Source organism: Anneissia japonica, unplaced genomic scaffold (genome assembly GCF_011630105.1).
Source record: "Anneissia japonica isolate Jap-2015-1 unplaced genomic scaffold, ASM1163010v1 scaffold69_len1423075_cov170, whole genome shotgun sequence".
In the NCBI taxonomy this organism is placed as follows: domain Eukaryota; kingdom Metazoa; phylum Echinodermata; class Crinoidea; order Comatulida; family Comatulidae; genus Anneissia; species Anneissia japonica.
In genome coordinates, this window is record NW_022748202.1 from 1,147,387 (window position 1) to 1,161,251 (window position 13,865).

General features: G+C 27.0%; 4 non-coding genes across 4 annotated transcripts; all 4 read right to left on the bottom strand.

Moving 5' to 3' along the window:
• Nucleotides 1–2,022: 2,022 nt before the first annotated feature.
• On the bottom strand, nt 2,023–2,129 carry LOC117120790. Its single transcript, XR_004447425.1, has one exon. It is a non-coding gene; the product is annotated as a U6 spliceosomal RNA (small nuclear RNA).
• A 3,968-nt stretch (nt 2,130–6,097) lies between these two features.
• On the bottom strand, nt 6,098–6,204 carry LOC117120794. Its single transcript, XR_004447428.1, has one exon. It is a non-coding gene; the product is annotated as a U6 spliceosomal RNA (small nuclear RNA).
• Nucleotides 6,205–9,300: 3,096 nt separating this feature from the next.
• Nucleotides 9,301–9,407, bottom strand: LOC117120791. Its single transcript, XR_004447426.1, has one exon. It is a non-coding gene; the product is annotated as a U6 spliceosomal RNA (small nuclear RNA).
• Nucleotides 9,408–9,940: 533 nt separating this feature from the next.
• LOC117120788 lies at nt 9,941–10,047 on the bottom strand. Its single transcript, XR_004447424.1, has one exon. It is a non-coding gene; the product is annotated as a U6 spliceosomal RNA (small nuclear RNA).
• Between the last annotated feature and the right edge of the window lie 3,818 nt (nt 10,048–13,865).

Consider the following 13,865-nt stretch of genomic DNA (forward strand, 5'->3'; position numbering starts at 1 on the left):
CTGTTGTATTTCTTTAAGTATCGCACATTTACTTATTCCAACCTGGTTAGGTTGTATTTATTTAAGTAAATACAATCTAATAATTAGGCCTATTAAGCTGTATTTATTTAATGTACTGTACTATATAGTATATGATACTTTAATAATATATATATCAGCTAATTATTTAAGCAAATATGACAATCTAATAATCAGGCCTATGAGGCTGTATTTATTTAATTTAATGTACTATATGATACTTTAAGTTTGTTGTATTTAGTTACTTAATAACAACTTCATAAATCAGCTCATAATTATGATTTTATTAAAAGATTTGTTAAGTTGAATTAGTATCATATGTTAAATTTTTTATTTATTAACTAAATATTCATCATTCCTGTTTTTTTGTATTTCATTGAAGTATCATAGTACATTTACTTGAATAAAAACAGTGGGGTTGTATTTATGGTTACTGTATTTATGCAAGTAAATACAATCAATAATACCTGAATTTATTTACGAAATGTATTAAATAATGTTATAGTGCATTTAACAACAACAATAATACAAGCAAATAATAGTATTTAATTTTGTAACTTAAATAAATACCTAATAGAATTGAATATTTTTAAGATTATTGTATATTTAAGTGTGATACTAAAATGGTAATGGAAATTGTTTGCTTCCTCATTGAATTTTATGTGTTCAGCCATGGAGGTATAAAAATAAATACCTCTATGGTTCAGCTAATATTTAATGTATATTTGAACTAATTCTTAAAATTGACATGATATTGTTCGTAGACACACAACACATTTTATACAAAAACTTGCGTTTCACTAAGTATATTTATTTAAAAAGCATAATTAAGACCAGCATACAATCATAGTTCTTTATCAATATTTTAAATCTTACATTAAATTAATAATTATTGTACGATAAAATATACGAAGAAAAATAAATGGGAAATAAGAGGCACCCCATACATATTACAGTACTATATTACTGTTTAGGATATTGCTTACAAATTTGAAATTAAAAAAAATATCTTGATATTCAATTACTGTATGTACTTTAAATCAATGAACATGCAAATTATTTAAATTTCAATTCAATATTTTATTGGTAATAAATAAAATACAATTTATTCTTAATCCTCCATGAATGACCAAAAGCCTATAACTTCTTCCAATAATAGGCCTAGTCAATAATACGTAGTTAAATATCATAGTTCCGTCTGTACTTCCGTCTGGGTTGTTAGTGACTATTAACAACTCCCTGGTAAACTGAAGAGAATAATTAACCAGACCATACGGTACTAGAAGTTCAATCAATCTATTTGAGAGATCAAGGTTTGTCTGCTGTCCCTTTCAATCAACAACTTATCGAAGGTCATTAACAAAGAGGGCGACATTTATTTTTTAGCAGCTAATGTGTAATTCAGCTGTATTCGTTGATTATATTATTTGATAGTCTATCAGTTAAAAAGCTGTAGTTTATCACCCAGATAAAATTATTAGAACTTCTAGATATGTTAGATGAGAAATTGAATTAAAATATTCATAAGCCTATCACTCCAAGCCCAACAAACATTTCACAATTAAAATGGTATCTTCACCGGGACCCATTGTACAGCCCGCCCTCAATTAACTTGAATAAGATTTTTTTTTGCTTTTCTTACTGCTGTTATTACAATTATAAAATTTTAATGTAAAACTTCTGAGTTATAACGTAGACAAAATAGTTTTATATGGACATATCTATAATTTTAGCATATTTTATTTTCAGAAACATATAAAATAACATATGTGAATATATCAGGGGTTGTAATTATATCATAAGCAACTCGCGGCACTGCAAATTAAATACATTTAAATATTTCATATTAATCTTTACTTTATTAACGAATACATTTAATTAGAAAAAATAACTTTTGATTTTCCAACAAAATTTGACTGCTGTAGTAATCCACTAAATATTAAAACGAAATTTGAAATATTTACTAAAATAACAGACGGTAAAATATATTGTTTAAATTAGTATAAAAATATGGAACGCTTCACGATTTTGCGTGTCATCCTTGCGCAGGGGCCATGCTAATCTTCTCTGTATCGTTCCAATTTTAGTATATGTACTGCCGAAGCAAGTACATTTATGGAGGTAAAACATATTTCTATATATCTCTGACTCCATTTGTCGTCGCCTAGAATGATGTCGATTTTATTACATGAATTAAAATATTATGGCCTTAAAATAAGGTGGACAGGTTACAAATCTTCGTTTTTTAATTTAAACGAATCCTGCTATGAATATTTGGCATAATAAGTTATTAATCATTATGAAATAATTTTGTTAACTATATTTTATACACTGCCGAGAGATATATATACAATAGAAATTTCAATATGAATAGGGCGGATATCCTGCAACGCAACGCAACCAAGCATTAAGTTCAATAGCGATCCGATTTGAACTTTGAACGCTCTCTTTTCTTTGTGCATTTACAATGGTACCGGTGGTACGCAGAATTTATTTCTCTCTGTCCCTTCAAATTTCTATAACAAAATCATAAACTTTCGGTACATCATGTGCCAAAATATGTTTTTTGAGGTAAAACCACTGGTTGGTTGGTTGGTTGGTTGATCAACAACCAACCAGTGGTTTTTACCTAAAAGAAATCCGCTTTATTAATATTGATATATTTACTATCTTGGCTGATTTCTCAATATGGTTGTAACATAATTTTCCTAACGATAAACAACCCAAATATTCATAACATTGTTCGTTTGAAGCCAAAAACAAAGATTTGTATTTGATATTTTAATACATTATTTCAATAAAATCCTTCAAGTAATATTTCAATTTTCTACTTCTTAAATATTATCTTATCTTATAACCATTATATTTTTTTTATACCGAACTGTTTATTTTCGATAATGTTGCTGGGGCGGATGCAGGGGGTGAAGACGGTGTTCATAGCATAATAAGCGAAGTACAGTATCAGTTATTTCTCCATTGTATTAAACTAGGCTAATTATTTATAAAAGGTTGTAAATAAATATTTATTTTACTAAATTTATCATTTATCACAGTAAATACAATCTAATAACATCTGTATTTATTTACGTATTAAATATTATAATACATTTAATAACAGTAATAATACAACCTAATAATAGAAATAAGTTCACTTATTTCTTTATAGGCCTTAGGTTGTATTTATTGCTGTATCATAATTTCTGTTGTATTTCTTTGAGTATCACACATTTACTTATTCCAACCTGGTTAGGTTGTATTTATTTAAGTAAATACAATCTAATAATTAGGCCTATTAAGCTGTATTTATTTAATGTACTGTACTATATAGTATATGATACTTTAATAATATATATCAGCTAATTATTTAAGCAAATATGATAATCTAATAATCAGGCCTATGAGGCTGTATTTATTTAATTTAATGTACTATATGATACTTTAAGTTTGTTGTATTTAGTTACTTAATAACAACTTCATAAATCAGCTCATAATTATTATTTTATTAAAAGATTTGTTAAGTTGAATTAGTATCATATGTTAAATTTTTTATTTATTAACTAAATATTCATCATTTCTGGGTTTTTTTTGTATTTCTTTTAAGTATCATAGTACATTTACTTGAATAAAAATAGTGTGGTTGTATTTATGGTTACTGTATTTATGCAAGTAAATACAATCAATAATACCTGAATTTATTTACGAAATGTATTAAATAATATTATAGTGCATTTAACAACAACAATAATACAAGCAAATAATAGTATTTAATTTTGTAACTTAAATAAATACCTAATAGAATTTTGTTAAGACTATTGTAAGTGTGATACTAAAATGGTAATGGAAATTGTTTGATTCCTCATTGAATTTTATATGTTCAGCCATGGAGGTATAAAAATAAATACCTCTATGGTTCAGCTAATGTTTAATGTATATTTGAACTAATTCTTAAAATTGACATGATATTGTTCGTATACACACAACACATTTTATACAAAAACTTGCGTTTCACTAAGTATATTTATTTAAAAAGCATAATTAAGACCAGCATACAATCATAGTTCTTTATCAATATTTTAAATCTTACATTAAATTAATAATTATTGTACGATAAAATATACAAAGAAAAATAAACGGGAAATAACAGGCACCCCATACATACTACAGTACTATATTACTGTTTAGGATATTGCTTACAAATTTGAAATAAAAAAAAAAATCTTGATATTCAATTACTGTATGTACTTTAAATCAATGAACATGCAAATTATTTAAATTTCAATTCAATATTTTATTGGTAATAAATAAAATACAATTTATTCTTAATCCTCCATGAATGACCAAAAGCCTATAACTTCTTCCAATAATAGGCCTAGTCAATAATACGTAGTTAAATATCATAGTTCCGTCTGTACTTCCGTCTGGGTTGTTAGTGACTATTAACAACTCCCTGGTAAACTGAAGAGAATAATTAACCAGACCATACAGTACTAGAAGTTCAATCAATCTATTTGAGAGATCAAGGTTTGTCTGCTGTCCCTTTCAATCAAAAACTTATCGAAGGTCATTAACAAAGAGGGCGACATTTATTTTTTAGCAGCTAATGTGTAATTCAGCTGTATTCGTTGATTATATTATTTGATAGTCTATCAGTTAAAAAGCTGTAGTATATCATCCAGATAAAATTATTAGAACTTCTAGATATGCTTCCTCATTGAATTTTATGTGTTCAGCCATGGAGGTATAAAAATAAATACCTCTATGTTTCAGCTAATGTTTAATGTATATTTGAACTAATTCTTAAAATTGACATGATATTGTTCGTATACACACAACACATTTTATACAAAAACTTGCGTTTCACTAAGTATATTTATTTAAAAAGCATAATTAAGACCAGCATACAATCATAGTTCTTTATCAATATTTTAAATCTTACATTAAATTAATAATTATTGTACGATAAAATATACGAAGAAAAATAAACGGGAAATAAGAGGCACCCCATACATACTACAGTACTATATTACTGTTTAGGATATTGCTTACAAATTTGAAATAAAAAAAAATCTTGATATTCAATTACTGTATGTACTTTAAATCAAGGAACATGCAAATTATTTAAATTTCAATTCAAAATTTTATTGGTGATAAATAAAAAACAATTTATTCTTAATCCTCCATGAATGACCAAAAGCCTATAACTGCTTCCAAATAGGCCTAGTCAATAATACGTAGTTAAATATCAAAGTTCCGTCTGTACTTAATTTGTATACGCCCATGTAAACTCGGGGGGTTGTTAGTGACTATTAACAACTCCCTGGTAAAGTGAAGAGAATATTTAACAAGACCATACGGTACTAGAAGTTCAATCAATCTATTTGAGAGATCATGGTTTGCCTGCTGTCCCTTTCAATCAAAAACTTATCGAAGGTCATTAACAAAGAGGGCGACATTTATTTTTAAGCACCAATGTGTAATCAAGCTGTATTCGTTGATTATATTATTTGATAGTCTATCAGTTAAAAAGCTGTAGTATATCACCCAGATAAAATTATTAGAACTTCTAGATATGTTAGATGAGAAATTGAATTAAAATATTGATAAGCCTATCACTCCAAGCCCAACAACCATTTCACAATTAAAATGGTATCTTCACCGGGACCCATTGTACAGCCCGCCCTCAATTAACTTGAATAAGATTTTTTCGCTTTTCTTACTGCTGTTATTACAATTATAATATTTTAATGTAAAACTTCTGAGTTATAACGTAGACAAGACAGTTTTATATGGACATATCTATAATTTTAGCATATTTTATTTTCAGAAACATATAAAATAACATATGTGAATATATCAGGGGTTGTAATTATATCATAACCAACTCGCGGCACTGCAAATTAAATACATTTAAATATTTCATATTAATCTTTACTTTATTAACGAATACATTTAATTAGGAAAAATAACTTTTGATTTTCCAACAAAATTTGACTGCTGTAGTAATCCACTAAATATTAAAATGAAATTTGAAATATTTACTAAAATAACAGACGGTAAAATATATTGTTTAGATTAGTATGAAAATATGGAACGCTTCACGATTTTGCGTGTCATCCTTGCGCAGGGGCCATGCTAATCTTCTCTGTATCGTTCCAATTTTAGTATATGTACTGCCGAAGCAAGTACATTTATGGAGGAAAAACATATTTCTATATATCTCTGACTCAATTTGACGTCACCTAGAATGATGTCGATTTTATTACATGAATTAAAATATTATGGCCTTAAAATAAGGTGGACAGGTTACAAATCTTTGTTTTTTACTTTAAACGAATCCTGCTATGAATATTTGGCATAATAAGTTATTAATCATTATGAAATAATTTTGTTAACTATATTTTATACACTGCCGAGAGATATATATACAATAGAAATTTCAATATGAATAGGGCGGATATCCTGCAACGCAACGCAACCAAGCATTAAGTTCAATAGCGATCCGATTTGAACTTTGAACGCTCTCTTTTTATTGTGCATTTACAATGGTACCGGTGGTACGCAGAATTTATTTCTCTCTGTCCCTTCAAATTTCTATAACAAAATCATAAACTTTCGGTACATCATGTGTCAAAATATGTTTTTTGAGGTAAAACCACTGGTTGGTTGGTTGGTTGGTTGATCAACAACCAACCAGTGGTTTTTACCTAAAAGAAATCCGCTTTATTTATATTGATATATTTACTATCTTGGCTGATTTTCCAATATGGTTATAACATAATTTTCCTAACGATAAACAACCCAAATATTCATAACATGGTTCGTTTGAAGCCAAAAACGAAGATTTGTATTTGATATTTTAATACATTAATTCAATAAAATCCTTCAAGTAATATTTCAATTTTCTACTTCTTAAATATTATCTTATCTTATAACCATTATATTTTTTTTATACCGAACTGTTCATTTTCGATAATGTTGCTGGGGCGGATGCAGGCGGTGAAGACGGTGTTCATAGCATAATAAGTACAGTATCAGTTATTTCTCCATTGTATTAAACTAGGCTAATTATTTATAATAGGTTGTAAGTAAATATTTATTTTACTAAATTTATCATTTATCACAGTAAATACAATCTAATAACATCTGTATTTATTTACGTATTAAATATTATAGTACATTTAATAACAGTAATAATACAACCTAATAATATAAATAAGTTCACTTATTTCTTTATAGGCCTTAGGTTGTATTTATTGCTAAGTTCACTCATAGAATAGAGCATCATAATTCCTGTTGTATTTCTTTAAGTATCACACAATTACTTATTCCAACCTGGTTAGGTTGTATTTATTTAAGTAAATACAATCTAATAATTAGGCCTGTTAAGCTGTATTTATTTAATGTACTGTACTATATATGACAATCTAATAATCAGGCCTATGAGGCTGTATTTATTTAATTTAATGTACTATATGATACTTTAAGTTTGTTGTATTTAGTAACTTAATAACAACTTCATAAATCAGCTCATAATTATTATTTTATTAAAAGATTTGTTAAGTTGAATTAGTATCATATATTATTTTTTTTATTTATTAACTAAATATTCATCATTTCTTGTTTTTTTTTGTATTTTTTTTAAGTATCATAGTACATTTACTTGAATAAAAACAGTCTGGTTGTATTTATGGTTACTGTATTTATGCAAGTAAATACAATAAATAATACCTGAATTTATTTACGAAATGTATTAAATAATATTATAGTGCATTTAACAACAACAATAATACAAGCAAATAATAGTATTTAATTTTGTAACTTAAACAAATACCTAATAGAATTTTGTTAAGACTATTGTATATTTAAGTGTGATACTAAAATGGTAATGGAAATTGTTTGATTCCTCATTGAATTTTATGTGTTCAGCCATGGAGGTATAAAAATAAATACCTCTATGGTTCAGCTAATGTTTAATGTATATTTGAACTAATTCTTAAAATTGACATGATATTGTTCGTATACACACAACACATTTTATACAAAAACTTGCGTTTCACTAAGTATATTTATTTAAAAAGCATAATTAAGACCAGCATACAATCATAGTTCTTTATCAATATTTTAAATCTTACATTAAATTAATAATTATTGTACGATAAAATATACAAAGAAAAATAAACGGGAAATAACAGGCACCCCATACATACTACAGTACTATATTACTGTTTAGGATATTGCTTACAAATTTGAAATAAAAAAAAAATCTTGATATTCAATTACTGTATGTACTTTAAATCAAGGAACATGCAAATTATTTAAATTTCAATTCAATATTTTATTGGTGATAAATAAAATACAATTTATTCTTAATCCTCCATGAATGACCAAAAGCCTATAACTGCTTCCAATAATAGGCCTAGTCAATAATACGTAGTTAAATATCAAAGTTCCGTCTATACTTAATTTTTATACGCCCATGTAAACTCGGGGGGTTGTTAGTGGCTATTAACAACTCCCTGGTAAACTGAAGAGAATAATTAACCAGACCATACGGTACTAGAAGTTCAATCAATCTATTTGAGAGATCAAGGTTTGCCTGCTGTCCCTTTCAATCAACAACTTATCGAAGGTCATTAACAAAGAGGGCGACATTTATTTTTTAGCACCAATGTGTAATTCAGCTGTATTCGTTGATTATATTATTTGATAGTCTATCAGTTAAAAAGCTGTAGTATATCACCCAGATAAAATTATTAGAACTTCTAGATATGTTAGATGAGAAATTTAATTAAAATATTCATAAGCCTATCACTCAAAGCCCAACAAACATTTCACAATTAAAATAGTATCTTCACCGGGACCCATTGTACAGCCCGCCCTCAATTAACTTGAATAAGATTTTTTTCGCTTTTCTTACTGCTGTTATTACAATTATAATATTTTAATGTAAAACTTCTGAGTTATAACGTAGACAAAACAGTTTTATATGGACATATCTATAATTTTAGCATATTTTATTTTCAGAAACATATAAAATAACATATGTGAATATATCAGGGATTGTAATTATATCATAAGCAACTCGCGGCACTGCAAATTAAATACATTTAAATATTTCATATTAATCTTTACTTTATTAACGAATACATTTAATTAGAAAAAATAACTTTTGATTTTCCAACAAAATTTGACTGCTGTAGTAATCCACTAAATATTAAAACGAAATTTGAAATATTTACTAAAATAACAGACGGTAAAATATATTGTTTAGATTAGTGAAAAAAAAATACGGAACGCTTCACGATTTTGCGTGTCATCCTTGCGCAGGGGCCATGCTAATCTTCTCTGTATCGTTCCAATTTTAGTATATGTACTGCCGAAGCAAGTACATTTATGGAGGAAAAACATATTTCTATATATCTCTGACTCAATTTGACGTCGCCTAGAATGATGTCGATTTTATTACATGAATTAAAATATTATGACCTTAAAATAAGGTGGACATGTTACAAATCTTCGTTTTTTACTTTAAACGAATCCTGCTATGAATATTTGGCATAATAAGTTATTAATCATTATGAAATAATTTTGTTAACTATATTTTATACACTGCCGAGAGATATATATACAATAGAAATTTCAATATGAATAGGGCGGATGTCCTGCAACGCAACCAAGCATTAAGTTCAATAGCGATCCGATTTGAACTTTGAACGCTCTCTTTTTATTGTGCATTTACAATGGTACCGGTGGTACGCAGAATTTATTTCTCTCTGTCCCTTCAAATTTCTATAACAAAATCATAAACTTTCGGTACATCATGTGTCAAAATATGTTTTTTGAGGTAAAACCACTGGTTGGTTGGTTGGTTGGTTGATCAACAACCAACCAGTGGTTTTTACCTAAAAGAAATCCGCTTTATTTATATTGATATATTTACTATCTTGGCTGATTTATCCTTGCGCAGGGGCCATGCTAATCTTCTCTGTATCGTTCCAATTTTAGTATATGTACTGCCGAAGCAAGTACAATTATGGAGGAAAAACATATTTGTATATATCTCTGACTCAATTTGACGTCGCCTAGAATGATGTCGATTTTATTACATGAATTAAAATATTATGACCTTAAAATAAGGTGGACATGTTACAAATCTTCGTTTTTTACTTTAAACGAATCCTGCTATGAATATTTGGCATAATAAGTTATTAATCATTATGAAATAATTTTGTTAACTATATTTTATACACTGCCGAGAGATATATATACAATAGAAATTTCAATATGAATAGGGCGGATATCCTGCAACGCAACCAAGCATTAAGTTCAATAGCGATCCGATTTGAACTTTGAACGCTCTCTTTTCATTGTGCATTTACAATGGTACCGGTGGTACGCAGAATTTATTTCTCTCTGTCCCTTCAAATTTCTATAGCAAAATCATAAACTTTCGGTACATCATGTGTCAAAATATGTTTTTTGAGGTAAAACCACTGGTTGGTTGGTTGGTTGGTTGGTTGATCAACAACCAACCAGTGGTTTTTACCTAAAAGAAATCCGCTTTATTAATATTGATATATTTACTATCATGGCTGATTTTCCAATATGGTTATAACATAATTTTCCTAACGATAAACAACCCAAATATTCATAACATAGTTCGTTTGAAGCCAAAAACGAAGATTTGTATTTGATATTTTAATACATTATTTCAATAAAATCCTTCAAGTAATATTTCAATTTTCTACTTCTTAAATATTATCTTATCTTATAACCATTATATTTTTTTATACCGAACTGTTCATTTTCGATAATGTTGCTGGGGCGGATGCAGGTGGTGAAGACGGTGTTCATAGCATAATAAGTACAGTATCAGTTATTTCTCCATTGTATTAAACTAGGCTAATTATTTATAATAGGTTGTAAGTAAATATTTATTTTACTAAATTTATCATTTATCACAGTAAATACAATCTAATAACATCTGTATTTATTTACGTATTAAATATTATAGTACATTTAATAACAGTAATAATACAACCTAATAATAGAAATAAGTTCACTTATTTCTTTATAGGCCTTAGGTTGTATTTATTGCTAAGTTCACTCATAGAATAGAGCATCATAATTTCTGTTGTATTTCTTTAAGTATCACACAATTACTTATTCCAACCTGGTTAGGTTGTATTTATTTAAGTAAATACAATCTAATAATTAGGCCTACTAAGCTGTATTTATTTAATGTACTGTACTATATATGACAATCTAATAATCAGGCCTATGAGGCTGTATTTATTTAATTTAATGTACTCTATGATACTTTAAGTTTGTTGTATTTAGTAACTTAATAACAACTTCATAAATCAGCTCATAATTATTATTTTATTAAAAGATTTGTTAAGTTGAATTAGTATCATATATTAATTTTTTTATTTATTAACTAAATATTCATCATTTCTGTATTTTTTTTATTTTTTTTATTTTTTTTTGTATTTCTTTTAAGTATCATAGTACATTTACTTGAATAAAAACAGTCTGGTTGTATTTATGGTTACTGTATTTATGCAAGTAAATACAATCAATAATACCTGAATTTATTTACGAAATGTATAGTGCATTTAACAACAACAATAATACAAGCAAATAATAGTATTTAATTTTGTAACTTAAACAAATACCTAATAGAATTTTGTTAAGATTATTGTATATTTAAGTGTGATACTAAAATGGTAATGGAAATTGTTTGCTTCCTCATTGAATGTTATGTGTTCAACCATGTAGGTATAAAAATAAATACCTCTATGGTTCAGCTAATGTTTAATGTATATTTGAACTAATTCTTAAAATTGACATGATATTGTTCGTATACACACAACACATTTTATACAAAAACTTGCGTTTCACTAAGTATATTTATTTAAAAAGCATAATTAAGACAAGCATACAATCATAGTTCTTTATCAATATTTAAATCTTACATTAAATTAATTAATTACTGTACGATAAAATATACAAAGAAAAATAAACGGGAAATAAGAGGCACCCCATACATACTACAGTACTATATTACTGTTTAGGATATTGCTTACAAATTTGAAATTTAAAAAAAAATCTTGATATTCAATTACTGTATGTACTTTAAATCAAGGAACATGCAAATTATTTAAATTTCAATTCAATATTTTATTGGTGATCTGATAGAATCTTTAATATTTGTTTCTTAGGTACCGTATGCTTTATGTAATACGAGAGCCACTTGATAATGCCAATCTTCGGGCAATGTATATCTTGTTTGCATCGCTGTTACCTGGATATTGAATACAATTTTTTTAATCAGGGGGAGCCCTAATCTTACAAAATTAAACTCACAACCATAACCACTGATATAGTAGGCCTACATTTACTAATAACACAACCTAATAAATCAGCTAATTAATATGTAATTATAATTGATTAAATAATTAATACTAAAATTATTACAATTTTTCAAATACATTGTTCAATTTGTTATTAGTTATTATTAATGCAAAAATCTGTTAATGATTAGGTTGATATTAAGTTAAGTCGGGGCTGCTTTTGAGCTAGAAAGTTTAGAAAATTCGGGGGAAAAGTACTATAACAGAATTATGATGAACAACAGTACGAGAATACAAATGATTAAATGTAAGGGTGGTTAGATGTCTAGTATTGACTGATAGATTATTCTTTTATTATTGAACAGTCAATATGACCAAAAAGCATTTACAAACAAAAGAAATTAAAATCAGTTCCTGACGGTTTTCAAGCGATAAAAGTTCAGTGGATTTCAATCTGATATAATACAACAATCTTAATACAACAAACTAATTTATTGGGTTGTATTTGCTATTAAAGTATCATATACTATATTGTACAGTACATTAAATTAATAGGCCTAATTTTTAGATTGTATTTACTTAAATAATATACCAAGTTGTATTTATTTAACTAAATTTGTGATACTTAAAGAAATACAATAGAAATTATAAAGCTCTATGAGTGAATTTAGTAATAAAGCCTAATATATCAGGCCCAACATTCCTGATGATGACATAATTATAATGTCGAAATATTGAATCCCGAGAAGATGGCGTGCATTTTGATAAGTGAACTTATTTTTATTATTGGGTTGTATTTTTATTATTATTAAATGTATTATAATATTTACTACACTTACGTGAAAAATAAATACAGGTATTATTAGATTGTATGTACTGTACTGAAATAAATACAACCTAACCAGATTGTATTTATTCATGTAATATGATACTTAAAAGAAATACAATAAACAGAAATTATGATATGCTCAATGGTAAATTTAGTATTAGTAAAATAAATACTGATAAATACAACCTAATAAATAAATAAATAGCCTAGTTAATACTTAAAAAATACAACAGAAGTTAGTATGCTCTATGATGAGTGAATTTAGTAATGGATATTAAATTGTACCGTATTTACTGTACTTAAATAAATAATGATGATGCTCTATGGTAAATTTAGTAAAATAAATATATACAACCTAATAAATAATTAGCCCAGTTAATACAGTGAAGAAATAACAGATACTGTACTTTGCTAATTATGCTATGAACACCAAATTACCATATGAGTAGGATTTTTCCTTTGTTAATGACATTATTCCTACTGATATTTCTTCCTACTGAATTTATTTCTGATTTCCATTTTACCAAAGCTTTACAATAGTATAATGCATATTTCACGTAGGCTATTGAAATGCACGCCATCGTGTTGGGATTTACCTGTTATTTCGAAATTAATTATGTAATCATCCTCATCATTTCTGATTATGACATAATTAATGTCGA